The sequence below is a fragment of the Rattus norvegicus genome, chromosome 18 (genome assembly GCF_021556685.1).
Source record: "Rattus norvegicus strain SHRSP/BbbUtx chromosome 18, alternate assembly SHRSP_T2T, whole genome shotgun sequence".
Classification (NCBI taxonomy): Eukaryota; Metazoa; Chordata; class Mammalia; order Rodentia; family Muridae; genus Rattus; species Rattus norvegicus.
The window spans coordinates 15,657,060-15,681,780 of record NC_141551.1 but is presented as its reverse complement, the minus strand read 5'-3'; the positions used below and the strand labels follow the sequence as shown (position 1 = coordinate 15,681,780).

The following is a 24,721-nucleotide window of genomic DNA, read 5'->3' as shown; positions in this document are numbered from 1 at the left end:
CACTGTTTTACATCAATTATTGCTTTTATAACAACTATTTATTATGGTATAATCACATACCAGAAAGTTAACCCTTTTAAAAGCCCACTCTTAGTAAATTCACAGGTTATGTGTCCATGACCACTATCCATGCCTAGAACACTGTCACAAGTTCAGAAAGAAACTTTGGGGTCATCATGTGTCTCCCTGTTCCTCTGACCCAACGACCCTTGGAAATTATCAACCCTATTTCTATAAGTCTGTCTTTTCTGGACATCTCATGTAGGCAGACATCTCTAGAATACAGCCTTTGGTGTCTGGGGTGATACATTCAAGCTTTCTCCACACCAAATCAGTATTCCAATCCATACTGAGGCAGAATGCCGTCCCATTGGATGTGCCACAATTGACATGACCTTTCTGTTCACCAGTCAGTTGATAGACTCGGGGGACGCTTTTGGTTTTCAGCTGTTATGAATTACGCCGCTGTGAACGTTCGTGTACAAGTTTCTGTGTGAACATATGTTTTCAATTCCCTTGGTTATTTTATATATAGGAGCAGGATTGTTGGATAATATGGTAACTCTATGTTTAATCACTTGGGGGGCTGCCAAATAGTTTTCCAACCCGGCTGCATGATCGAGCATTCCCACCAGCAGTGCGCGAGGGATCCGGTTTCCCTGCATCCTTGCCAGTATTTATCATCTCCATCCTTCGCAGTACAGCTACATCGTAATGGGCGTGGGGTGGGTGTATCTTCAAGTTCCCTAGTGACTAATGATGCTGAGTATCTCTCATGAGGTGATTGGCTACTTCTGTATTTCCTTAACTAAAGCTCTAATCAAATGTTTTATTTTTAAAAGTCTTGTTTTATTTTTAAATTGAGGGAATGGATATATGCATATAAACTCTGCCCATGGAGTCCAGGAGAGGGTGTTAGGTCCCCTGGAGCCAGAGTATAGATGTTGTAAGCAACTCGATATAGATGTTGGGGAACAAACTTGTTCTCTACAACCGTGGAATCTACTCTTAGCCTCTGCGCTATCTCTCTAATGCCCTCTTACCTTTTTTTTAAATTGACTCATGTGATGGTTACTCTCCCTTGTCAACTTGGTGGATTAAGAGTTACTCTGGAAACATACTTCTGGGTACAACTGTAAGGCTGACTCAAGAAAGGATTAAGTAAGGAGAGACGATCCTCCCAGGATGTGGGCAAGCATATTCCAAAATATTCCAAAGGCTGTCGTCCTAGATTGAGAAAAGGAGAAAGCCAACTGAGCCTCGCCCGTTCACCTCTTCCTGTGTTCTGATTGCAAGTACAGTGTGACCAGCCCTCCCACTGGGATGGCCTGTGTTTCTCTGAACTGTTGGCCAAAGTAAACCATCTTCTTTGACGTTGTTCCACTGGACCACAGCAACAAGAACAGTAACCAGAAGCAATGGCTGCATTGTTGAGTTATAGGAGACTTTGTATAGAGTCTGCACACAAATCCCCTTATCACGTTTATGTTTTGTGTTAATTACCTTTTATATTTATGTGACCAGGCACATGACAGAAGCAACTTAATGGAGGGAGAATTGACTCATGGTTCATGGTTTTTGTGGGGGTTTCAGACTAACATAATGAAGGAGACAAGGCAGCAAGGGCCCATGGTGTCATGGTGATAGGAGTCTGGTACTACTTGTTCACATGCATTCACCAGAATATAGACAGCTCTGGTGAAAACCAGAAGTGGGTAGATATCACCTTTCAAAGATGGTGAACTTAGTGAACTATTTCTACCAGACTGGCCCCACTTCCTCAGGGCTTCTCAGTCTTCAAAACATCGCTGCATGCTGACATTGGGTATTTAAATCAGGATATCCTGGGGGGATAGCTCAGATTAAAACATAAAGATTTAAAATTTATTTATTTTTTACCTTTTTGTGTATGTGTGTCCTGTTTGGGCATGTATTGTGTGTTCACATGCCCAGGAGTACACATGTGAATTGTATGTGTGTTTGTACATAAGTGTAAGCCAGAGATCGATTTAGGACATCTTCCTTAATTGTTCTATGCTTTACATATTGTGGTAGGGTCACGCACTTGAACTCAGAGCTCATCGAGTCGGCTTGTCTAGTTTGCTCTGGGGATTCCCTGTCTCTACCTCTCGGGATTGTAGGTGTCTCATTATCTCTGCCTGGCATTTATGTGGATACTGGGGATCTAAACCCCAGATCTCAGGCTCTCATGACAAGTGCTTTGTCTATTGAAAAATCTCCCTGGGCTCCAAAGCTTCCAGTTTTAATGAAGCCTAGTTTATCTACTGTTGAGGGCACGAGGTCCTTGTATACACAGATTAACACCAGAGAAACCAGCAATGTTATACACCCAGGCTTGTCTCTTCAATGAAAGGGATGTATACCTGTTTTCCGCCCAGAAGACTGGAAGGGGGTGTAGTTAATAGCCTGGTGATCTGTGCTATTTGTAGGGCCAGATCACACCTAAACCCCTCCCCAATATTATGTTTATTCCAGAGTCTTTCTCTGTCTACTTTTACCTTTGACATTGGTTTCTCAGTCAATAAGCCCATGTGACTATGTACTGTTCCAGAACTATGTGTTGAAAAGAATATAACTGCTGATTCAGTTATAAACACCAATGGAATTGGGGTGTAACTCAGCAGTACAATGTGTGCTCATGCCCAAATCACTGTATTTAATCCTTGGTCCCTGCCCACCAAAGCAATAAATACAAATGGGTTATTTGTAGATTAAATGTAGTTTAATTTTATTTTCCGTTTCTACTCTTTGTACGACACTGTGTTGTTACTGTACCCCTGCAATGAGATTTGAAATTTGTGAGTCATTTCAAGGATACTTTGACTATTCTGCATATCTTCATCTCTTTGTAAATTTTTGGGTTAATGGGTCATGGTTACTAAGATTTTGATAGGGGTTGTTTTAAATGTGTACACCAGTTAGGAGATCTTTGTATTTTAACAGCAACCTCCCAGTCTATGAACATAGTCTGTCATTCTATTTATTTAGATTTCCTTTAATTTCTTTTAGTGCTCTCCTGCAATTTTCAGTGTTCAGGTCTTGCACTTCTTTTAAAAATGTATTTCTAGGGCTGGTTGTGGTGGTGCATGACTTTACTGCCAACACTCAGAGGCAGAGTCAGGCAGATCTCACTGAGTTCGAGACCAACCAGTTGTACATGGTGAGTTTCAGGCCAGCCAGGGCTATGAAGAAAGACCCTGCCTCAAAAAACAAACAAACACATGCGTCTAGGGTTGAGAATGTAGCTCAGTAGTAGAGCTCTCGCCTATCAAGCATGAGGTCCTGGATTACAGACCAGCACCACAAAAGAAAATATATTTCTAAGCATTTAATTCCTTTTGATCTTATACATGCAAGTTTGTCAAATTTATATTTTTAGCTTATGATTGCTCATGTTGAACATAAATTGGTACCAAACTATGCAACTTTGTTATACTTACTAGACCATTATTAGTCTATTATTTCCCCTCCTCTCCCCCCACTGTGTGTGTTCGTGTGTGTGTGTGTGTGTGTGTGTGTGTGTGTGTGTGTGTGTGTGTTTCTGGGGACTGAACCTAGAGTATAGTGCTAGACAAGAGCTCTGTCCCTGAGTTTTACGCAGCCCTCCTTTTAAGTTTTTATTTTTGAAACATGCTCTCACTAGGTTATCCAAGCCAGTCTTCAATTTATCCTGTACCTAAGACTAATTCTGAACTTAAGATCTTTTGAACTTGAGATCTTCCTGCTGTAGCCTCTTGGTGCTCTCAGGAGACAGACCTCCATTACCAACCTGGTTTGAGTCAGTATAGATAATCTCCTTCTTGCTAACATTTGGTTCATTGCCTTCTGTTCACCTGACATGTTAGTATATGACGGTCCTGTCCTTAAGTTGTTTTTGTTTCTTAAAGGTTGACTCTGATCTTTTCTTCCCTTGCTGCTTTTGGTCCTATTCCTCCCCTTCTTCTCTTTGTCAATCCAGTCATAGTTCCACCAGTTTAAAAAAATATTTTCAGATAGATCAGTAAGACTTCTAGTAGGAACACTCATTCCAAAAGGATGACAAAAATCGAAATATGTTTTAGGTGACAATTTTGGAACAGGCTAGAAGAATATTAACATTAAGTAGAGAGTGGTGGCACCACGGTGGTGGGGGGAATTCCTAACTCCCACCCGACAGAATCAGAACAAGTAATTGTAACTCCACTGTTATTAATGAGATTCAAAGCACAGAGAATCCTGTCGTGAGTCCTTTCGCCTGGCTCTTGAACTATTGTTACATTTCAACATATAAAATAGACTTAGTTCATTCACTCTAGGCTTTCCTTTTGTCCTTCTAGAATTATACATTATACCCCACTCCACAGAGCCAATAATAAATAATAAAGTTTAATATTGTTTTAACTTTACAGTTCTGCTGAGTATTCTAACTAGCGTTTTTGTCTGTAGTCAGTTTGCTTCCTTTTTATTTCTGTATACAGAGTAAGTAAACCCATTTCCTACTTGACAAGTGCATTGAGTGAAATCTATGTGAATGGAATCTGCTATTGTCTAACTCTTACTTTTATTACCTCATTGTTTGCCTCAATACTTGAGAGTTCCCTGAAACCTGACTTCAAGGCATCTTCTTTCATAAAAAGATCTGGCTTGCTTCTGTGGGTGCCTGAGGCTACTTTCAATTTTCAGGCTGGGGTTTTCAAAACCTCCTGGGTAGTTTGAATTCAGGCCAAAACCCATATGTGTAATCCTGTCGAGGATTATATACCAGCTGGGGCTCTACTCCATGGCAGATTTAAGACAGACAAGTTTCCTTGTTGTTTTTTTCTTTGGGGTGAACTCATTTGCAGTCTATCATTCCTTCAAAGATGTGTCCCTTGAGGTCCTCAACTTTATGCAAGGCATATCCTTTTACACTCTGAAACTTGAGGCAGGCTTTCGATTTTAGCTTTGTTTGTCATACCCTGCAGTGCCGTCCATCCAGTGAAAACTCAAGCTCAACAAGGTTGACCAGATGCCTCAAAGTTAGAGACAACCCTGAGGCTAACTTTCTTATTTGGATCTCAACTTTTATTCTATTTTTGTCACAGCAACCCTCTTTACTGCCTTGCAAACTCTTTGATGCATTTTTCCAATTGTGTATTTCAAATGTTACTCAGGGTTTCGGTTGTTCTCTGGAGGAGAGGTATTTAAAGTTATAGTCTATGCATGTTCACTCGGAGTAGTTAGATGACGTTATTGTTTAAGGCATCTCTTTAATTTATACTCCTTATTTGTGTGTGTGTGTGTGTGTGTGTGTGTGTGTGTGTGTGTGTGTGTGATGTGCATGCTATAACTGTGGAGGTCAAGGGACAACCTTGGGGAGTCAATTTTCTCCTTCCACTGTGTAAATTCTGGGGATTAAACTCAAGTCACTAATGTTGGTAAGCATCTTACCAACTAAGCATCTTTACCCACTAAGCCACCTCACCAGCCACTGTCAACTTTTTGTTTTGTTTTGTTTGAAATATGTTTCTAACCCCACAGTTGTGGTACATGCCTTTGATCCCAGCCCTTGGGAGGCAGAGGCAGGGCAGGAAGATCTCTTGAGAAAGTCTGTCTTGAAAAACGAAAGAGAGAGAGAGAGAGAGAGAGAGAGAGAGAGAGAGAGAGACTCAATGTGTAGCCCTGGCTGGCCTACAATGTGCTTTGTAGATGAGGGTAGCCTTGAACTCACAAACATCCTCTTGCCTCTGCCTCCGAGTACTAAGGTTAAAGGTACATATTGCATGCCCAACCCTCACACCTTTTAAAACTGATCATCTGTCTAGTTCTGAAAATTTAGAACTATATTATACTACTATAATTTTTATTTTCCAAAACTGTCTTTGTTTTTTAAATTAATTAATATTTTTTTAAAGAAATGATTTCACTATGTATCCCAGACTGGTCTCAAACTCATGATCCCCTGCCTCAGCCTCCCTACTGCTGCGAAGACAGGCATTGAACTACCATGCCTAGTTAGCAACGTTTGTGATACAGATTTAAAAAAAAATAGAGTTACTGAGTCACATTTCAAGGACCTTCTTTCAGAGAGCTGGAAAGGACACCTCTTCTGAAGGAAGTGCTTGGGACATCAGGACACCCGCTCCTCACCCTCCAGGTTTTTATGGTTTCAGCATCCTGGACACCCGTCACAAGTCAGGAAGAGGGTATAACCAAAGCAGAAAGAAACAGGAAGAGCCAAAGTACCAGGCCAAGCAACCGGAATGGGATGCTGAGCTAAAGAGGAGCAAGTGTACAGTCAGATAAGAGAGAGGGTGAAGGGGAAAAGCCAGCAGAAGCCTCTGCTTGGACTTAATGCCAGAGTGTCATAGTGTAACACAACCAAGGCACCAGTTCCAAACCTCCCTAAGCCTAAGTCTTGCCCGAGCTGCGCCATGTCAGCTCTCATGCTATAGCGTAACACTGTGCTATGGCGTCAGGCTGCGCTATGGCGTCAGGCTGTGTATGTTGCTAGTAGAGCTTGCTTTAGCTTCTTTGATCTGACATTGTCATTCCAGTGTGGTCAGCCTGAATGCTGTAGCTGTGCCACATTGACTCATTTTCAGGCTGCCTTCAAGACAGGGTTTCTCTGTGTATCCCTGGCTATCCTAGAACTCCCTCTGTAGACCAGGCTGGCCTTGACCTCCCAGAAATCCACCTGCCTCTGCCTTCTGGGTGCACCTCCACCACACAGCCCTAGTTGCTTTCTTAACACTAACACATCTGATTCTTTTTCTTTCGACTCATTTATTTTGTTTTATGTCTGCTAGGTCTTAAACCCAGGACAAATGACTAACTAAGGAGCCTACTTAACATATCAAAGTGGACATGACCACCAAGTTCTCCCAGAATCCTTCAGTCCCTACCCATTATAGGACATGGCTGGCATACCCCGTCTACTATCCTAAACATTTCCAGCCCAGGAGCTGGCCTGTCCTTCCCTAAATAATCTAGACATTTTGGTTATTGACCCTTCTGGTTACCTACCCTTTCCCTTAATTCTTTCCTGGATCTTCCTTCCCAACCCCTCTCCTCATATGACCCAGCTCAGGGTCATGTTCACTCTGGACTCTCCAGATGTCTCTGGCTACGTTCACCCTCTTATCTACAATAAACATCCCTAGCCGCTATAACTGCCAGACTACACTAGAAACATGTCACATCCTCCATTTTATTTCTTTTTTCAGTCACCTGGTGCCAAAACCATGGGATTAGCATATACCAGTTCTCTCCTGAGGACCTCTGCCTCTTTGATCCAAGCTGCTGATCTGACTCCCTCTAAGGCATGTCTGGATCGTTTGTTTCTGCTGGCTTCGGCCATCCGTCAAATTTGATCCCAAATTTTAGAGTCCAACTTCTCAGCTACTTCTCTCATGTGCTCTAACCAGTCCTCACCTTGTCTATAACATAAGTGTCTCTCCAATTTCTATTCTACACCCTCCCAAGACACCTGGCTGGCCACCCTCCTGCTACAAAAGCCACACTGCTGTGTGCCAGGAGGCTCCTCCCTCTCCAGTCCTGTAGCTTCTGCTCTCGGCCCCGTCTTGGAACTCGGACAAATTCCCTCCAGTGGAGTTTCCTTTTCAACCCTGTCTCTCTCCTCCTTGGACTATGAACAGCTTGGCCTCAGCACAGATCAATGGCCAAAAATTGGCACACTGATTCCCAAATGCTCACAAGGCATAACAACTTCCACCGCAAAAGCAAATGACCCCCACATCTCTTGGACCTAAATGTGCTCTGCTCTATGCTCTTTGCTTCCCACTCTTAAACATCTTTTGTCTCTATAAACTCTGTCTCAGGATGTGTGAGTTCACTGAATGCAGTTTAGAAAAAAAAATCTATAAAATCCGTAACAAAATTTGGCTTTAAACTTGCAACTAAGGGCCTATAATTAAAAATCTATACATGGGTAATGTTAATTTGCTACAGCATATTTTATGTGATTTAACTCTTACTTAGGATGTGCGTGTAACTTGAATTCAACTCTCATATAAAAAAATAGAACTAAGAAAATAGATGTTTTAAATAACAACCATTTGACTTGCCTCCATCTTGATTGACCTTAGTACAGAAGCAACCTGTGACTGACAGCCATCTTTGCTAAGATTAGAGAGTCCATGTCATGTGCCGCACTTATAAAACGTCTCAGTCCGTGACTCCTGCTCATCACTGTCTCCCGTCTGGATTAAGGCAACTACAGCAGATCTCTAGAATTGAATTGTTATGGATTTTTGTATGATGATAAAATTCTAAGGTTGTAATTAAAAATTAAGGTTATAAAGGTCTACTTTTGCTAAAGACTAGCTAAAGCTGACTTAGAGACTACAGATAACTACTATGTCTTTGCCAACTCTTCAACGACAGTCTTCTCAAAAATTTAGATAAGTAACAACATGGGTTTCAAATAAGGTATATTTGAAAAATGTATAAATTCCTAAGATCTACTCAGATTCACGGTATCATTTGTCCAGGGCTTAGTCTTCGTTCACTTTGATGAGCTTTAGCTATTGGATACTAAGTCACACAAAACTCTGTGATATTCTATAACAGTCAGGAATAAAAGAATCAGAAAGTTCCCACTCTCTGTATGGACTGTATTTATGATTTACAAGTATGAATAAGTACCACATGCCTGTTGCCTGCAGAGGTCATGAGATGGGTCAGATCACTGGAACTGGAGTTAAAGAGGCTCTAGTGTATGATAGCTGAGAACTGAGCCAAGGTCCTTCCTCTGCATGATCAACAGCAAGTGCTCTTAACTGCTGCCCCACCCTCTCCCAGTTCCCAACTAATTGGATAGGGGTCTGTCTTAAAAATCGGAGTAGCCATTCTAATATCAAATAAAATCTACTTTTAATCAAAAGTTATCAAAAAAGATAAGGAAGGACACTTTATACTCTCAATTCTGAACATCTATGCTCCAAATACAAGGGCACCCACATTCATAAAAGAAACTTTACTGAAGCTCAAAGCACACATTGCATCTCACACAACAATAGTGGGAGACTTCAACCCTCCACTCTCATCAATGGACAGATCATGAAAACAGAAACTAAATGGAGACGCAGTGAGATTAACAGAACCCATGAACTAAATGGATTTAACAGATATTTACAGAACATTTCATCCTAAAACAAAATAATATACCTTCTCAGCAACTCATGATACATTCTCCAAACTTGACCGTATAATCGGTCACAAAACAGGTCTGCCTCGAGAAATACAAGAAGATTGAAATAATCCCATGCATCCTACCAGATCACCATGGACTAAGGCTGGTCTTCAATAACAGAAAGTCCACATACACATGGAAGTTGAACAATGCTCTACTCAATGATCACTTGGTCAAGGAAGAAATAAAGAAAAAAATAAAGACTTTTTAGAATTTAATGAAAATGAAGACAAACTTAAGGGACACAATGAAAGCAGTGCTAAGAGGAAAACTGATAGCTGTGAGTGCCTCCAAAAGGAAACTAGAGAGAGCATATATTAACACCTTGACAGCATACTTGAAAGCTCTAGAACAAAAAGAAACAAATACACCCAAGAAGAGTAGACAGCAGGAAATAACCAAACTCAGGGCTGAAATCAACCAAGTAGAAACAAAAAGGACTGTACAGAAAATCAACAAACCAGGAGCTGGGTCTTTGAGAAAATCAACAAGATAGATAAACCCTTAGCCAGACTAACCAAAGGACACAGACAGTGTATCCAAATTAACAAATTCAGAAATGAAAAGGGAGACATAACAAAGGAAACCAAGGAAATTAAAAAATCATCAGATCCTACTACAAAAGCCTATATTCAACAAAACTGAAAAATCTGGATGAAATGGACAATTTTCAAGACAGATACCAGGTCCCAAAGTTAAATCAGGATCAGATAAACAATCTAAACAGTCCCATAACCATAAAGAAATAGAAGCAGTCATTAAAGTCTCCCAACCAAAAAAAGGCCAGGACCAGATGGGTTTAGTGAAGAATTCTCTCAGACATTCAAGGAAGACCTCATACCAATACTATCCAAACTATTCCACAAAATTGAAACAGATGGATCACTACCGAATTCCTTCTATGAAGCCACAATTATGCTTATACCTAAAACTCACTAAGACCCAACAAAGAGAACTTCAGACCAATTTCCCTTATGAATATCCATGCAAAAATACTCAATACAATTCTCGTAAACTGAATCCAAGAACACATCAAAATGATCACCCATCATGATCAAGAAGGCTTTATCTGGGATATGCAGGGATGGTTCAATATACTTGAAACCATCAATGTAATCCACTATATAAACAAACTTAAAGGAAAAAAATCTAAAGATCATCTTATTAGATGCTGAGAAAGCATTTGAGAAAATTCAACACCCCTTCATGTTAAAAGTCTTGGAAAGATCAGGAATTCAAGGCCCATACCTAAATATAGTAAAAGCAATATACAGCAAAGCAGTAACTAACATCAAAGTAAATGAAGAGAAACTTGAAGCAATCCCACTAAAATCAGGGACTAGACAAGGCTGCCCACTCTCTCCCTACTTATTCAATACAGTATTTGAAGTCTTAGCCAGAGCAATCAGACAACAAAAGGAGGTCAAAGGGATACAAATTGGAAAGGAAGAAGTCAAAATATCACTATTTGCAGATGATATGACAGTATACCTTATACTTAAGTGACCCCAAAAGTTCCACCAGAGAACTACTAAGCCTGCTAAACAACTTCAGCAAAGTGGCTGTGTATAAAATTAACTCAAATAAATCAGTAGCCTTCCTCTACTCAAAGGATAAACAGGCAAAAAAAGGAATTAGGGAAAAGACACCCTTCACAATAGTCCCAAATAATATAAAATACCTTGATGTGACTCTAACCAAGCAAATAAAAGATCTTTATGACAAGAACTTCAAATCTCTGAAGAAAGAAATCAAAGAAGATCTCAGAAGATGGAAAGATCTCCTATGCTCATGGATTGGCCGGATTAATATTGTAAAAATGGCCATCTTGCCAAAAGCAGTCTACAGATTCAATGCAATCCCCATCAAAATTCCAACTCAATTCTTCATAGAGTTTGAAATAGCAATTTGAAAATTCATTTGGAATAACAAAAAACCCAGGATAGCAAAAACTATACTCAACAATAAAAGAACTTCTGAGGGAATCACCATCCCTGACCTCAATCTGTTATTACAGAGCAATACTGATAAAAAAGAAAAACTGTATGGTATTGATACAGAAACAGGCAGGTAGATCAATGGAATAGAATTGAAGACCCAGAAATGAACCCACATACCTGTGGTCACTTGATCTTTGACAAAGGAGCTAAAACCGTTCAGTGGAAAAAAGATAGCATTTTCAACAAATGGTGCTGATTCAACTGGAGGTCAGCATGTAGAAGAATGCAAAGTGATCCATTCTTATCACCTTGTACGAAGTGGATCAAGGACCACCACATAAAACCAGATACACTCAAACTAATAGAAGAAAAAGTGAGGAAGAGCCTTGAACACATGGGCACAGAGGAAAATTTCGTGAACAGAATACCAATGGCAGATCATGAATTGACAAATGGGACCTCATAAAATTGCAAAGCTTCTGGAAGGCAAAGGACACTGTCATTAGGACAAAAAAGCAACCAACAGATTGGGAAAAGATCTTTACCAGTCCTACATTCAATAAAGGGCTAATACCCCGTATATACAAAGAACTCAAGAAGTTAGACTCCAGAGAATCAAATAACCCTATCAAAAATGGGGCACGGAGCTAAACAAAGAATTCTCAGCTGAGGAATATCGAATGGCTGAGAAGCATCTAAAGAAATGTTCAGCATCCTTAGTCATCAGGGAAATGCAAATCAAAACAACTCTGAGATTCCACCTCACACCAGTCAGAATGACTAAGATCAAAAACTCAGGTGACTGCAGATGCTGGCAAGGATGTGGAGAAAGAGGAACATTCCTCCATTGTTGGTGGGATTGCAAGCTGGTACAACCACTCTGGAAGTCAGTCTGCTGGTTCCTCAGAAAATTGGACATAGTACTATCTGAGGACCCAGCTATACCACTCCTGGGCATATACCCAAAAGATGCTCCAACCTATAACAAGGTTACATATTCCACTATGTTCATAGCAGTGTCATTTATAATAACCAGAAGCTGTCTTTCAACAGAAGAAGGGATACAGAAAATGTGATACACTTATACAATGGAGTACTACTCAGATACTAAAAATGATGACTTCATGAAATTCTTAGGCAAATGGATGGAACTAGAAAATATCATCCTGAGTGAGGTAACCCAATCTCACACACACACACACACACACACACACACACACACACACACAAACTACGCATGGTATGCACTCAATGATAAGTGGTTATTAGCCCTAAAGCTTGGAATACCCAAGATACAATCACAGGCCACATGAAGCTCAAGAAGAAGGACGACCAAAGCATGGATGCTTCGGTCCTTCTTAGAAGGGGAACAAACTACTCACAGGAGGAAACACAGGGACAAAGTGTGGATTAGAAATGGAAGGGAAGGCCATCTAGAGTCTGCCCCACCTGGGGATCCATCCCATATGTAGACACCAAAACCAGACACTATTGTGGATGCCAAGAAGTGCATGCTGACAGGAGCCTGGTCTAGCTGTCTCCTGAGAGGCTCTGCCAGAACCTGACAAATACAGAGGGGGTTGCTAGCAGCCAACCACTGGACTGAGCATGGGGTCCCCAAAGGGGGAGTTAGAGAAAGGACTGAAGGAGCTGAACGGGTTTGCAATCCCATAGGAAGAACAACAATATCAACCAACCAGACCCCGCCCCCAGAGCTCCTAGGGACTAAATCACCATCCAAAGAGTACACATGGAGGGCCCCATGACTCCAGCTGCATATGTAGCAGAGGATGGCCTTGTTGGGCATCAATGGGAGGAGAGGTCCTGTGAAGGCTCAATGCCCCCGTGTAGGGGAATGCCAGAGCAGGGAGGCAAGCATGGGTAGGTGGCTGGGGGAGCCCCCTCACAGAAGTAAGGGGAGGGAGGATGAGATAGGGGTTTTCAGGAGGGGGAACCAGGAAAGGGTCTAACACTTGAAAATAGTAAAATATGCAATAAAAAGAAAAGAAAAAATTTGGAGTGTAAAACACACATTCATGATTTGAGTCAAAAGCTTTTGGTCCTGTCTTCTTTAGTATTTACTGATGTGCTTTAGATAGAAAATGCCTTGCCTCCCATCCCTCCTTCCCCCCTGCCCTAGCCCCATGGGCTCAAGCGCCTTGACACTCTGGTGGAAGCTGGCGGCAGGCTTTGGGAAGCTTGTGGAACCTTTGGGGGGTGGGGACTAACCTAGAGGAAGTGGATCACGTGGGGAGAAGGCCTTGAGGTTTACAGCCTGGCCACAGCTTCCGACTCAGTTTCTGCTTTCTGTTCTGGGCACAGCTGCAGGTTCTCACTATCACCGAGGTTGAAGCTGCTGGTTCTGTGCCTTCCCTGCCATGGAGGACTGATCTTCAAACTGTGAGCCACGTAAGTCCTTTTTACCCTAAGGCACTTCTTGTCACGTGTCCTGTAGCAGCGATGAGAAAAGTAGCTATCTTCCTTGGTCCCTGCCACCTGTCAACTTCATGGCCACTGCACTATCCCTGACGGAGATGTTTCTTTTTAAGGTTTTTGATTACATGTACGTATACGTCTGCGGGGGCAGATTTTGTGCTTGAGAGTGCAGGAATGGGAGCATGCACTCTGTTGTTCGGTGGCATCAGTCCTCCCAGAACTGGAGTTATAGGTAGTTGGGAGCCTGATGTTGGTGCTGAAAATGGAAGCAGTATCAACCATGAGCCATCACTCCGAGCTCTAGTGATAAAAATGTTTAGCCGGGTCAAAGCCTACCTCTTCAAATGTCTGCTCAAGTAGATGTTGATGTTTGTTATTCCATACCACTTGAGTATGGTGGTTTAACTACTCTCTAATACTCGATCTTAGTCAGGGTTTTATTGCTGTGACAAAACACCATGACCAAAAAGCAAGCTGAGAAGGAAAAAGGTTATTTGTCCTACACTTCCGGATCATCATCTATCATTGGAGGAAGTCAGAACAGGAACTCAAGCAGGGCTGGAACCTGGAGGCAGGGGCTAACAAAGAGGCCATAGAGGATGCTGCTTACTGGCTTGCTTCTCCTGGCTTGTTTAGCTCGCCTTCTTATAGAACCCAGGCCAGGGATGCATCACCCATGTGGACTGGGCCCTCCCATATTGATCACTAGTTGAAAAAATATCCTACAGCTGGATCTCATGGAGGCATTTCCTCAACTGAGGCTCCTATCTCTGTGATGACTCTAGCTTGTGTCAAGTTGAGACACAAAACCACCTCACCACACCACACCCCCTACTTGTCTGCAAAGTTATCATGCATGTGCTGCCAAGTGTATCTAGGTATGTCACGTGCTGTTCCCAGAAGAGGTCTGCAGAGCTGCCATGTGTGTTCTTGTCATAGCCTTGTTGTAGGTGTGCATTTTTTTTCAAATCTACTCATCTGTGTCAGTCAGGGTTCTCTAGAGTCACAGAACTTAATGGAACACCTCTACATATTAAGGGAATGTATTAGAATGTCTTACAGTCTGCAGTCCAACTAACCCAACAATAGGCAGCTGTGAATGGGAAGTCCAAGAATCTCGAGGTTTCTCAGTTCCACTAGGTATCTCAGATGGCCTTCTGTATAAGCTAGAATTCCGAAGAATTAAGTTCCAACAGATGTGCTGGCAAGTAAGTGCAAGCAGACAGAGAAGAGTGAGTCCTCCTTCTTCCAATGTCCTTATGGGGGCTTCCAGAAGAAGGCATGGCCCAGGTTAAAGCTGTGTACCACCACACCTGGACTTGGAACTTGCTCCATCCTAGGCTGGCCTTGAATTCAGAGATCTACTTACCTCTGTCTTCTGGGATTAAAGGCATGTACTACCTTGTCCGAGTCAAAGCTTTTCATGGCCACTATGCCTCAAGATCTAGATCAAAAACTGTGCCATCATGGATAGGCATTTGGGTAGAGAGATGGATGGACGTATAGAAAGGTAGGTGGGAAAAAAAAACCTGTGCCATCCCATGTCAAAATCCGTGTCAGAAGCCTGTGTCTTCCAGCCTCAAGATCTGGGTCACAGGTGTGCCCGCCATTTCTGGATTGTAGTTCATTCCAGATGTAGTCAAGTTGACAACCAGGAATAGCCATTACACCATGTAACAACCATCTCCTAAAACTTGGACCTAGACACGTTAACCAGACCAGTTCTTACTACATCCTTTTAGGGATTAGTAATGCTAATGCCTTTTGAAACCATTCACCAACCTGCTTGATGAACCCGGTCCAAAAAATAACCAAGTGACATCAAACGTGTTAGTTGGGGATTTAAGGCACCTAATGAAAATCCCAAGCCATTCTTGTTACCTTTCCTGTTTCCTTCTACTTTTCAACAACTTCTCCTGCTGCATTCTTTCGTGAAGGGTGAATAGAATGTCCCAATTAAAGAAAAAAGCATTAGAGGTTTGAAGAGATGGTCTAGTGTTTAAGAGTGTGTTCTGCGGGTTGGGGATTTAGCTCAGTGGTAGAGCGCTTGCCTAGCAAGCACAAGGCCCTGGGTTCGGTCCCCAGCTCCAAAAAAAAAAAAAAAGAACCAAAAAAAAAAAAAAAAAAAAAAAAGAGTGTGTTCTGCTCTTAGAGAGAACCCAACGGTCATGTTCGGATGCTCACAATTGCCTATAGTGCTAGTTTCAGGGGATCCCGTGCCTCTGGTCTCCCAAAACGCTGTACTCATGTGCACATGCCCATCCCACAACATACAATATATAATTTTAATATCTTTTTTTTTGGTTCTTTTTTTTCGGAGCTGGGGACCGAACCCAGGGCCTTGCGCTTCCTAGGCAAGCGCTCTACCACTGAGCTAAATCCCCAACCCCTAATTTTAATATCTTAAGAAGACAAAAACCAGTAGTTGAATAGTCAGCATTCATGGTGCTTAATAAGCATTTGTTTTCCTCCCTCTTTCCACTGAGCTTTCCTGAAGCCACTCAGCCTCCCTGGCTATGTTCCCACGCTCTCTTAAGTCGGCAGCTGTGAAAGGAGGTACAAGACACAGGAGATCACGCAACCTAGAACACACAAAAGCTGGGCATGCCATCCCATAATATTATGGACCTGGCGCCTTTCTTGAGGCCGTGGATCTTTCTTGGAAGACCCTGGCACCAAGCTCACCATCCTCCCACGTTAGCATGCCTGGGATTACCATTGTGTGCCCCCTGTCCAGCTTGCTTTGTCATTAGCCTACTCCCTCCTTATCACCTAAGATGACATGCCCATACTTCCTGTTTTCACCCCCTTTTCTGAACCACTTGGGAGTTGGGAAGAAGGGGGGGGCTTGCTTCAGTGTGAACAACTCTGGAAATTCATACGTCAGTTTTCCTTTGATTTTATTGGTCAGAGCTCAAGCATGTGGCTCCATCTGTCTGACATTTGGGAAATAATCATCTTCATTTCCGCAACCAAGGGCCTGGAGGACCGGGTTCATTCTGATTTCCCCAGGACTTCTCGGCTTTAACACTGGAAGTCCTCAGTAAACAGAGATTTTTTTGCTGCCACCCCCTCAACCCCTCCCCCTCCCCCAGGTAAGTTTGAATTTGTAAGTTTAAAAGAAAAAAAGAGATGGTCTCTTAGTCAGTGTTCTATTGCTGTGAAGACCATGACCAATACAACTCTTATCAAAGAAAGCACTTAGTTGGGGCTTGCTTACAGTTTCAGAAGTTTAGTCCATTGTTATTATAATAGCATGGCAACTTACGGCAGAGATGTGCTGGAGAAGCAGCTGAGGGTTCTACATCTGGATCCACTGGCAGGAAGAGGGTGACACTGGGCCTGGCTTGGGCTCTTGAAATCTCAAAGCCAACCTCAACCACACACTTTCTCCAAGGCCACACCCCTTAATACCATCTAACAGTGCCACTCCCTGGTGACCCAGGGTTCAAATCTTTGAGCCTATGGGGCCATTCTCATTCAAACCACGGTAGACAGCTATCACATGACCAGATCGCCTCACTCTCCAGGTTGCCCTGTGAAGCTGTCGCTTGCTTCTGAAGGGCTACTTTTTCTAACAGTACACAGAAAACATCTCCGCTGAAAGGGAAGGCTGGAGGAGCAAAGGGCACCATGTTAGAGGGCCAGGGAAGAGGTGCATAGAGTAGCATAGGTATTAGAGAGCCTGCATTGACCTCTTACCAAGAGACATCACATCTATTATTTCCACTTGGCTCTGAACATTTTTTTTTAAAAAACATGCTTATTACAAGCATTTATTTTGTGAGTGTGTCTGTCTGTGTATGGGTGCACATGTGCCACGATGTGTGTGTGGAGGTCAGAGAACAACTTTCCGGAGTGAATTCTGTTCTCTCATTCCACTTTGTGGGCTCTTGGGCTCAAACTCAGGTTGTCATGCTTGGCAGCCAGTGCTTTTACTGCTGAACTGTCTTGCTAACCCTTAGCTTTTTATTACATTTTATTCATTAGTTATGCGTGTGGGCACACAAATGTAGCATGCTGTACACACGGAGATAAGAAGACAACTTAGGGGTGTCAATTCTCTCTTTCCGCCATGTGGGTCCCTGAGATCAAATGCAGGTCGCCCATCAGTAAGTGCCTTTATCCTCGGTGCCATCTTGCCAGCCTGTCGGTGAACACTTATTATTAATGAGGGTGGCACTTAAAAGGAAAGTTCTCTGAAACTCACAAGGAGAGTCTGGAATTGTTAATAAAACGTGTACAAATGCTTACCATCACGAGTCATCGGGAAAATGCAAATAAAAACCCACAAGGAGATCCGATTACACACTCATTAGAATGACTCACATTTAAAAGACTGATAATATCAAATATTGGCAAGGATGTGGCCAAACTGGCACTCTTGCAAACTGCCGCTGAGTTTACAAAATGGCAGAGAGCTTTGCGAGACAGCTTGGCGTCTTCAAAACTTAAACACGACTCCAGCAGATGATTTGACCATGGAATTTGCCCAAGAAGAAGGAGAGCGTGTGTTGAAAAACCTTGTTACACATTCTGTTGGTAGCAACTTTGTTTGTATTAACCATGAGCCAAATGTTGCCAACTGGAGCACAGACAAACAAAGAGTGGTACAGTCCTATGTGAGGATATCGTTTATCGACATCAAAGAGCAAGCCCCAAAACACAGAAGCACAGATCTCAAAATCATTGCATTAGGTGAAAGAATTTAGGCTAATAGACCAGGGGGAAAGGGTTTTGTTCAGTTGGTTTTAGGCTGTTGAGGTTGTTTCGAGCATTCCAGGCTGGCTGCACACTGTAGCTAAGGATGAGCACGGACTTCTGATCCTCCTGCCTCGACCTCAAGTGCTAGGATTTTGAGTGCATTCTACCATGCTCAGTTTATATAGTTCAAGGGTTGAACTCAGGGCTCCAGGCACTAAAGTTACAGAGCACACTCTACCTTTAGAATTGCGTACCCTGTCTCTCCCACCCTCCAGGGAGAAGGCGTGTGACGTGTGGTCCCGGCTGTATTAAATCCTGGAAACCAGAACAATCCATAGAGAGAGACCAGACAATATCTGTGGACAAGGAATCACAGAAGGACATGGGGGTCTCTCCAGAGAGACGACAGGACTGTTCGTTCTCTGTATTCTATCATATTTAATTTTATACTTTAAATGCCTGAAGCCTATACTTTAACAAAGTCCTTTTACGACAGAGCGTTTTTAACAAAATGAAGATTAGAGTTAGCTGAGGCGAGAGCTGAGGATGCGGGGTGACCGGTGGTCTTCTCGTTGGAAGGAGTCAGAAGGGTGTCTGGCAATTCTTTGTCTTCAGATCTGGGTGCCAGTTGCCTGGTGTGTTCACGATGTCCAGTTGCATGGGCGTGTTCAGGTTGTGAAAACGAATTGAGCTCATCACTGCATTGCTGTGCTTTGGAGGATACATACATTGAAATTATCCCCCAATGGCAGTCTTCCACATCTGCTTACGTCACAAGGTCTTCCTTGGTTTTCCCTCCTGTACACCATCTGCAAGGGTTTTTTTGTTTTTGTTTTTGTTTTTGTTTTTGTTTTTGTTTTTAAAAACTGGCCATAAACAGTCAGGATAGCCCACACGTTTAACCTCAGAACTCAGGAGGCTGAGGCAGGAGGATTGCTACCAGTTTGATATTGAGTTCTAGGCTAACTATGTCATCAAATTATACCTCACAAAACAAAGGCAAAATCACCCCTACCCCCTGCCAAACCAAACAACAACCCCAACCTCAACTGGTTGCGCTCTCTCTCTCTCTCTCTCTCTCTCTCTCTCTCTCTCTCTCTCTCTCTGTTTTGTTTTGAGACAGGGTTTCTCTGTGTAGTTCTGCTTGTTCTGGAATTCACTCCGTAGACCAAGTTGGCCTTGAACTTGGAGATCCACCTGCTTCTGCCTGTCAAGCGTTGGGATGGACAGCCACCACCCGGCTGCCCAGATCTTCTTCTATGAACAACTGATAACATTTAGTGGCATATTTTCAGGGTTTTTGTTTTGTTTTGGAACAGGGGGTGGTGGTTTGAATGAGAGTGGCTCCCAGGCTCATACACTGTATGTTAGTCTCACTATTTGAGGTTCAGGAGGTCCGGCCTTCTTAGAGGAAGTGTGTCACTGAGGGGTAGAGGGATGTACCTCTCAGCTACCGCTCCCGCACCGACCCACGTGCTGCCTGCCCTGTTGGCAAGCTCCCAATTAAATGCTTTGTTTGATAAGAGTTGCCTTGCCACCTGTCTCTTCCAGCAATAGAACAAAGGCTAAGACACAGGGTCATACTATGTAGCTCTGGCAGACCTGGAACTCACTCTATGGACCTGGCTGGCCTCGAACTCAAGGAGATCTATACGCCTCTGCCTCCCAAGTTCTGGGGTTCTGGGCTTTCATTACCACGCCTGCCAATCTATATTGGGATTATAGACTACAGGCTCCCCAAGAACAGGTATCTGGTCCCAACACCTCGATGTTGGCACATCCCACGTGCCTGACAGTGTCCATTCATACATGCCTAATGGTGTCCACTCATACATGCCTGACAGTGTCCACTCATACATGCCTGACAGTGTCCACTCATACATGCCTGACAGTGTCCATTCATACATGCCTGACTGTGTCCATTCATACATGCCTGACTGTGCCCACTCATATATGCCTAATGGTGTCCATTCATACATGCCTGATGGTGTCCACTCATACATGCCTGACTGAGCCCACTCATACATGCCTGATGGTGTCCACTCATACATGCCTGACTGAGCCCACTCATACATGCCTGATGGTACCCGCGCATACATGCCTAGCAGTGTCTGTTTACTTCATGAAGGCTGCTACATGCTGCCCTGATAATACACCAACTGTGCCTTTTCTTTATTTTTAGTCTAGTGTTCCCAAAAGGGGACCTTCTAGTGCCAGGAACCAGGATAAGTAAAGGAGGCCAGCCATAGGCACATGGAGTTAAGGGGGAATGGGGAGAGAAGGGACAAAGGGAAGGGGACAAGAGAGCAGAGAAGAGAAGAGGAGAGGAGAGGAGAGAAGAGAAGAGAAGAGAAGAGAAGAGAAGAGAAGAGAAGAGAAGAGAAGAGAAGAGAGAGAGCAAGAGAGCGAGGAGAGGCCAAGCAGCCCCTTTTATAGTCAGGTATACCTGGCTGTTGCCAGGCAACTGTGGGGCGGAGCATACCTGGCTGTTGCCAGGTAGCTGTGGGGTAGAGCTTAGACAGAATACCAACATTACACACTATGTATCTATTAAAATACACTTTTATCTCTAATAACAATGTTTAAAGTCATCCTGAGACCAGCTTCCCATGCAAGCCCTGTGATAGGAAGTCAGTCTGTGGAGTGCATGGTGGAAGGAGGGAACCTGATAGCATTTACTGGCATAGTTTCAGGGTTTCTTGTTTTGTTTTGACAGGGGTCTGGTGGATTGAATAAGAATGGCTCCATGGGGGGTTGGGGATTTAGCTCAGTGGTAGAGCTTGCCTAGGAAGTGCAAGGCCCTGGGTTCCCAGCTGGGGGGGGGGGGAACCAAAAAAAAAAAAAAAAAAAAAAGAATGGCTCCATGGGCTCGTATCTTAGTATGCTTAGTCATCAGGAAGTGACACTGTTTGAGAAGGTTAAGGAGGTCAGTTAGAAGGTTAGAGGACAGTTTTTGTCTGACCTCCAAGATCATGCTATGGCACACTGACTCACATGTACACACACACACATACACATGCACACACGCATGCACACACACACCACATAATAATACATTTAAAGTAAAAATTAGAATGCTTACAGCTAACCATTGAGCTGAGAACGGGGTCCCCATTGGAGGAGTTAGAGAAAGGATTGAAGGAGATGAAGGGGTTTGCAACCCCATAAGAACAACAATGCCAACCAACCAGAACTCCCAGGGACTAAACCACTACCCAAAGATTACACATGGACAGACCCATGGCTCCAGCTGCATATGTAGCAGAGGATGGCCTTGTTGGGCACCATTGGGAGGAGAAGCCCTTGGTCCTGCCAAGGCTGGATTCTCTAGTGTAAGGGAATCTCAGGGCAGGGAGGCGGGAAGGAGAGTTTGGGGGGAGGGAAAGGGGATAGCATTTGAAATGTAAATAAAAAATATCCAATTTTTTAAAAAAGTAAAAATTAAAAACTCCACTGAATAGATTGCCTAGCCTCCAAACAAAACTGTTATTTTATGACTACAGCGTCTGAAGAGACAAAAGGCCAGAAATACCAGCCAGAGTCTCACACACTAACAATCAAGCGGCAACCATTTAGACAGAGGCAAACCCATGATCCCTGTCTTAGTTGGACTTCTGTGGCTGTGATAAAATATCCTGGCAAAAGCAACATAAGGGGGAAAGGGTTTATTTGACTCACGACTCCAGATTACATTTTGTCATTGTGGGGAGATCAAGGCATCAAGCACTTGAAGCAGCTGGTCAGGTCCAGTCAAGCGCAGAGAGAATGCATGTGTGCATGCCCCCCCTCCCAACAGACAAGCACAGAGAATGCATGCATGCATGCCCACCAGCCCACAGCCAAGCACACAGAGAATGCATGCGTGCATGCCCACCAGCCCACAGCCAAGCACAGAGAATGCATGCATGCATGCCCACCAGCCCACAGCCAAGCACAGAGAATGCATGCGTGCATGCCCACCCATGTTTAGCTGGCTCACTTCTATTCATTCTGTGCAGCACCCAGCTCAAGAAATGGTGCCACTTACAATCATGGTGGGTTTGCCCACCTCAGTTAGCCCAACCAAGAAAACCCCTCGCAGACAGGTCCACGAGCCAACCCGAATACCCTCTTATTTGAGACTCCCTTCCTAGTGATTCTGGATTGTGTCAGACTGACAGTTAAAACTAAGCACCATATGCATCTTACTCCGACATCTGGTGCCTAATCCTAGTGATGAGTATGGCTTATACAATCGGCCAGAATCGAGCAGAACAACTTTGCACGGCAAAAGTCACTAAACATGGGGGAGGTGCTCCTATGCCCCTCGATGCTCTGCCCAAGAGACTTCCCGTCTACTGCACTGCAAGAGCTTCCACGCCTCTCAGTGCACAACACCCTTTCTTACAGTGTGGTACCATAAATTATCTCTTCATCTGTTAAAATCTTCCTAATTTTTAGAAAATTCTAACCACCACAACACTGGGCTTTCTCACATGCCATTTCTCAGGGAAGGAATCATTCGTTAAAACTTCTCCTTCCAGGAACACCTCCGAGGGCTTTGGTATGCTCTGGACACAGCTGTGAGGTTATTTGCGCTCTGATGAGCCACCCTAGCCGTGTGTGGCACCTTTCCCTGGGTTTGGATCCTGTATTCTGTATGAAAAGGATAAAGCGAGCGGATGAGCGTCCCTGGCTGTCTACGTCTTGACTAAGGTCACCACGCGATCAGCCACCTCAAGGTGCCATGACTTGCCCACCTTACCCTCAGCCCTGGAGCCAAATAAATCCCTTCTCCCTTAAGTTGCTTTTGTCAGCAAATCCTGTCCCTGCGGCAGGCAAAGAAGGCAGGACAGAATCCTAATGGCTGGAGTGTCTCTTTGTATGATAATGAGACGACGGATAGGTGACACTCCAAGACAGCCTCAGGAAGGAGCTGGTTGCTGGTGGAACCATCCCAGCCCTCACCTGCCAATTGTCTGGGAAGAGGGCTGGAGATTGACTTTAACCACCAGTGCCTAGCTATTTAATCAATCACACTCACATCATAGAAGCTCCATAGAAACAGTAAATAATAGATCCGGGAAGCCTTTGGGGTTACTGGATAGATTTTTGCTTAGAGACGGTGGTGTTCCCTTATCTCCATGGAAACAGGAGCTGCTTTCCAGACCTTGCCCCGTCTGTATTCTTTATAATACACCAGAACATGGAAATATATATTCCCCTGGGTTTTGTGAGCTGTGATAGCAAATTAATGTGATAAGGGGTCATAGAAACCCTCAATTTATAGCTGGTTGGTCAGAAGTACTGGTGACAACCTGGGACTGGCGATTGGTACCTGAAGGGATGCGGTACTGTGAGACTGAGTCCTTACCCTGTGACTCTAACAGCGGTTCCAGGCAGGCTGTGTCAGTCTTCTAATGAATTGCAGAGCACCAGGTTTCCTCTCAAAGAGCTGGAAAGGTGATTTCTGTTGTGGAACAAGCCCACACCCTTTCATAGACACCTTGCAAAATCCCAGAACTAGGGGGATAAAGACAGGTGGATCTCTATGAGTTCAAGACCAGCCTGGTCCACATAGTGAGCTCCAGGACAGCCAGAGCTACATATAGAGAGATCTTGTCTGGAGAAAACAAAGCAAACAAAGTTTCTGGCCCTTCTCAAACAGTACTACCACCACTTTAAGCCAGAATGTGTGCGGGTCTGAGGTAAGATTCCTGGAGCATTATCTCAAGAAGGTGGGCAGAGAGATGGCTCAGTGGTTAACAGCACCAGCCGCTCTTGCAGAGGACCCAGATTTGGGTCCCAGCAACCAATGTGGTGGCTCACAATCATTTGTGACTTCAGTCTCAGTGGATTGGACACCCTTTGCCAGCTCCGAGAGCACTGCAGATATGTGGTGCACAGACATTTATGCAGGCAAACGCTTATACACTTAAAAATAAATCTTTTTTAAAAAGGTATTGTGAACTTTAGGGGCTATATGTGTATCTATTGTAAGGATTCAAACCCAGCTGCCATTGTATTCCTTCAGTTTCAGAGGACGAAGAGGACGAGGAGGAGGAGGATGAGGAGGAGGAGGAAGAGGGAGAGGAGGAGGAGGGGAGAAGGAGGAGGAGGAGGAGGAGAATTAGCTTTTGATGAAAGGATTGTGTATGCAGCCTTTTTGTATGCCTGTGTGTGTGTGTGTGCGTGTGTGTGTGTTCGTGTGTGTGTGTGTGTGTGCGCGCGTGAGTATCTCTGGTAGGAACTGAACTCAAGGCCTCACACATGCTAGGCAGGTGCGCTGTCTCCTGTACACAGCCAGCCCTCTGCTCCCTTTTGGTTCTTGTCACTATTTTGGCTGAGGTTTGATTTCTACTCCCTTCCTCAAAAATCATACATGGCATAGTTTTTCTTCCTTCTGGGAAGTGGGTTATTACTTCTAACAGATCGAGGAACTGTACCTCCTCTCAGTTGGCATCAGAAT

At 43.7% G+C, this 24,721-nt stretch overlaps 1 protein-coding gene and 1 long non-coding RNA gene across 4 annotated transcripts in view; one reads left to right on the top strand and one right to left on the bottom strand.

The window, feature by feature from the left end:
• The window catches only part of Ino80c (INO80 complex subunit C), a 91,614-nt gene that overhangs the window by 8,400 nt on the left and 58,493 nt on the right, over positions 1-24,721 (top strand). Inside the window, exons 1-2 of one of the 3 annotated variants that reach the window (XM_087592576.1) lie at positions 13,433-13,542; positions 16,481-16,664. The gene's annotated coding sequence lies outside the window, so the exon portion shown is untranslated. 3 annotated transcript variants of the gene reach the window in all.
• Positions 13,566-21,678, bottom strand: LOC147999690 (uncharacterized). The gene is made up of 2 exons (XR_015642821.1): positions 15,957-21,678; positions 13,566-15,351 (listed from the first exon to the last, which is right to left on the bottom strand). It is a non-coding gene; the product is annotated as an uncharacterized LOC147999690 (long non-coding RNA).